Source organism: Penaeus vannamei, chromosome 15, assembly GCF_042767895.1.
Source record: "Penaeus vannamei isolate JL-2024 chromosome 15, ASM4276789v1, whole genome shotgun sequence".
Taxonomy (NCBI): Eukaryota; Metazoa; Arthropoda; class Malacostraca; order Decapoda; family Penaeidae; genus Penaeus; species Penaeus vannamei.
The window spans coordinates 32,465,141-32,470,140 of NC_091563.1; positions in this window are offsets into that span (position 1 = coordinate 32,465,141).

Here is a 5,000-nt window from a genome sequence, read left to right on the forward strand (position 1 = left end):
GGGTGGTGATGGGGGTTGGGAGGCAGGAAGGTGGGGAGGAGTGATGGAGAAGGGTGGTGGTGGGGTAGGGTTTGAAGAGGGGAGGGAGGAAGTGATGGAGATTGCGGTTGTGGGGGGGGAGGGGGTGTGTCGGAGAGGTTCGAAAGGAGGGAGGATTAGAAGTAGGAATTAGAACGTAGAAACAGGTGAGGGAAGGATCTAACATGCCATCTTCTCTCCTCTTCCTCTACCTAAACCCTTTCCCCCTCCCCCACGCTTCACCCCCACTCTTCCCCTTCCCCAGTACCCTCTTTCCCCCGTTTCTTCCTCTACAAAATACCTTCTTTCCCTCCTCTTCTCTTCCCGCCTCTTTCTCCCTACACCGTCCCTCCCTCCCTCCTTCCTCTCCCCCCCTCCCCACCCAATACCCTCCACACCCTTACCACCGCCCTCCTCCCCTCCTCCTTTCCCTTCCCTCCCTCCTCCCCTCTCCCTTTCCTCCCTCCCTCCTCTCCTCTCCCTTTCCTCCCTCCCTCCTCCCCTCCCCATCCCTCCTCCTTTCCCTTTCCTCCCTCCCTCCTCCCCTCTCCCTTTCCTCCCTCCCTCCTCCCCTCTCCCTTTCCTCCCTCCCCATCCCTCCTCCTTTCCCTTTCCTCCCTCCCTCCTCCTTTCCCTTTCCTCCCTCCCTCCTCTCCTCTCCCTTTCCTCCCTCCTCCCCCCCTCATCCACCCCTCACCTTCCCGTTTCTCCCACCCTCCTCCCCTCTCCCTTTCCTCCCACCCCCCCTTCCCTGCCCCCACGAAACTGCCCGGGAAATTACTTTACGAGGCATGAAGAGCCAGTTAATTAGCACTTACAGGTTGAATGACTTTTGTTTCACAATATTGTCCGCGAATTTTTTTTTTCTTTCAATTTTTCTTTTTTCTTTTCATTTTCTTTTTGTTATGTCGTGCGTGTTTTTTGTCTATTTTGCTTTCATTATTTTCTTCTTGTGGTAGATACATGAATAGGTAGTTCAATAGAATAGATAAAGAGTGAAAGGAAATATGTATACATACAAACATATATGTATGTGTGTGTGTAGGCGTGTGTGTGTATGTATATATATATATATATATATATATATATATATATATATATATATATATATATATATATATACATACATATATATATAAACATATATATACATACTTACATATATATATATATATATATATATATATATATATATACATACACATATATATATATATATACATATATATATATATATATATATATATATATATATATATATATATATATATATATATATACATATTTATATATATATGTATATATATATGTATATATATATATATATATATATATATATATATATATATATATATATATATATAGGGGGAAACAGTCACAATAAGAAATGAAAATAAGTCGTAACGCTTCAAACTCTTCACGTTCCTCTTCAGCCGGAAGATAAATCGAAATGTGATCCATTTCCCTTGATTCATCGTCTGAAGAGGAACTCGGGAAGCGTTCGAAACGGTACGATTATTTTCATATCTTGCGGCTGTTTTCCTTTTGATTTTTTTATGTACACGTTACTGTGTTTGTGCTCATATATATATATATATATATATATATATATATATATATATATATATATATAAATATATGTATATATATATACATATATATGTGTGTGTGTGTGTGTGTGTGTGTGTGTGTGTGTGTGTGTGTGTGTGTGTGTGTGTGTGTGTGTGTGTGTGTGTGTGTAGGTGTAGGTGTGTAGGTGTACATTACACAAACACCCGCGCGCGCACGCACAGACACACGCACACACATACGCACACACACACAGGCAAGCACACACACATCCTCACATCCACACACACACACACACACACACACACACACACACACACACACACACACACACGTATATATATATATATATATATATATATATATATATATATGTATATATATATATGCGTATATATATATATATATATATATATATATATATATATATATATATATATATCCAGAAAGAGGAAAGACGTTAAAACCGTTGAATCCTGCTGTACATATCCTCCCCATTTTGAAAAACCGAACGAAATTCAAATGATCAAGCTCAACCGCCCAGTATCATCGGCGCAATTAGAATGATTTTTGATCGCTCTAACCGCCAGAATAATTGTTTTCTAATCCAGAAAATCCCTAACGTCATTTTTATAACAAAGAAAATATACCATGGCAAGAGCGTTTCATATTTTTTTCATAAACCACGAAGAGTTTTTATTTTGATTGATTTACAACAAAGAGGTAAGTAAGCAAATAAATAGATAATAAATAAATGAATAAATAAACTCTCCGCAAGTGTTATCAGGAAATTGAAGCGATAAAAAGGCCGAGAGCACGACCTTAAATTTTGGATAAAAAGGGAGTTTTAGTTGTTTTTTTTTTATTATTAAACAACGAGAAACAAATTCTGTAAGAATAGTGTCTGTCCTTTCATCTCTTCGCGAGGTATTGAGACCTCTCCTAATTAGCAGCCTTTTTTCGTCAATTTAATTATAATTCATGATATTTTGATAAGTAAAACTACTGAAAAAAAAAAACACATTGTTAAATATCAAAGCTGTGGTAGTATGTCAACAGCCTCTCCTAGCCTCCCCATCGTAAGTTTATTCATTAGCGGTTCTCGTCTCAATTATAAATCCAAAAAAAGGATTAAAGGACCCATTCTCAATTATAAATCCCAAGCGTCGACGTGAAATTACCTAGAAAGCGTCGAATCTCCCCTAAAGATTCTCAAATTCCCCTAGATTTTGCGTGGTTACCCTAATTCTTACTATGATTGGGTCTGTTTCCCCTAAAAGAGAGTATTTTACCCTAGACTAGAAAACACAAAGGGATAGAAAGAAATAACCTAGAAAGTGTGGAATCTCCCCTAAAGATTCCCGAATTCCCCTAGATTTTGCGTGGTTTAAGGTTACCCTAATTCTTACTATGATAGGGTGTGTTTCCCCTAAAAACACAAAGGGATAGAAAGAAATTACCTAGAAAGTGTGGAATTTCCCCTAAAGATTCCCGAATTCCCCTAGATTTTGCGTGGTTACCCTAATTCTTACCATGATAGGGTCTGTTTCCCCTAAAAGAGAGTATTTTACCCTAGACTGGAAAACACAAAGGGATAGAAAGAAATTACCTAGAAAGCGTGGAATCTCCCCTAAAGATTCCCGAATTCCCCTAGATTTTGCGTGGTTTAAGGTTACCCTAATTCTTACTATGGTAGGGTCTGTTTCCCCTAAAAGAGAGTATTTTACCCTAGACTGGAAAACACAAAGGGATAGAAAGAAATTACCTAGAAAGTGTGGAATTTCCCCTAAAGATTCCCGAATTCCCCTAGATTTTGCGTGGTTTAAGGTTACCCTAATTCTTACTATGGTAGGGTCTGTTTCCCCTAAAAGAGAGTATTCCCGAATTTTACCCTAGACTGGAAAACACAAAGGGATGAAAAGAAAAAGAGAAGGGAGGTACAAAACGTGGGAGCGTAAAGGACACGTAAAAGGAAAGTGGATAAACATGCAAATATAGAAAGAAAAGTGAGAGACATGTAATAAGATTGAGAGAGGGGTAGGGGGGGGGGGAGGGAAGGGAAAAGAAATAGTCTTTCTGAAACCTGTTTTGTCTCACATATTCGCAGAGCTGTTGAAAACTATACATCAGTCACAGACGCATAAAATATAACTTTTAAAGAACGGAATTGATAAAAGACCCCTAAGTCCAATTATTCCTGAGAAATACCCGGATAAAATTTCCATAATTACTGAAAACTTCGGTACGTTTTTAGGTCAAAGGGAAAACACCTGCACGTCCGTACGGAAGTTTTACAAGATGAAGAGATGCAGACAATAAAACACATCCATTACAATATCTTATTCCCATAAATCACGTATAAATCACCCCCAATCCCCACCCCACCCCCCTTCCAACCATATTTTTTAAACCCCTTTTTTAAAACATCTTTTCCCCTTTTTTTTCCTTATAACTTACACCCATTATCCTGTCAGAGAAACTAACACAACGCCGGAATCCGAGACACTTCTTCCCACTCAATTTTCGTGTCCAAAACTCCTGTCGAAAAAAGACTAGTACCGTGAGAGCGAAGTCGGCGCGTGGGGGGGTGGGTGGGAGGAGGGGAGGGGGGGTCCTATCCGCGCTCTCCCGTTTTCTTCGAGGGAAGGCTCAACTATTTATACGTGGTGGTTTGTTGCTCAGTTCGTTGTTAATTCATTTATTCATTTTTTTTCTTGTTATCGCATGCATCGTTCCTGTCGTGAGTATTAAGAACAGGGGCTGTTAGTGCCACTGCTGTGGTCGTGAGCATCATCATCGTCGTTATAATCATTATTATTATCATCATTATTTCTGCTGTTCACAAGATTGATGTTATATCTTGGTTAATGAGCTGCAATAGGGGACCACAACCAGTGGTCATTATTATTATTATTATTATTATTATTATTATCATTATTACTATTTTTTTATTATCATCATTATTATTATCATTATTATTATCATCATTATCATTATTATTATTATTATCATTATTATTATTATCATTATTATTATTATTATTATTATTATTATTATTATTATTATTGTTATTATTATTATTATTATTATTGTCATTATCATTATTATTATTATTATTATTATTATTATTATTATTATTATTATTATTATCAACATGTTAACACATTGTTATTATTACTCATAATGTTCTTCATCATAGCTATTATAATCATTATTACAGTTATTATTATTACTAGCATTGTTTTGCTATTGTCATTATTGCTCTTATTATGATAAAAGTTATTATCATTGTCATCAATATTATTATTATTAGTAGTAATATTGTTGTTAGTATTATCATCGTTATAATTATTATTGATTATCATTATTTGCTGTTATCATCATTATCAAATTAATATCAGTGTTGTTGTTGT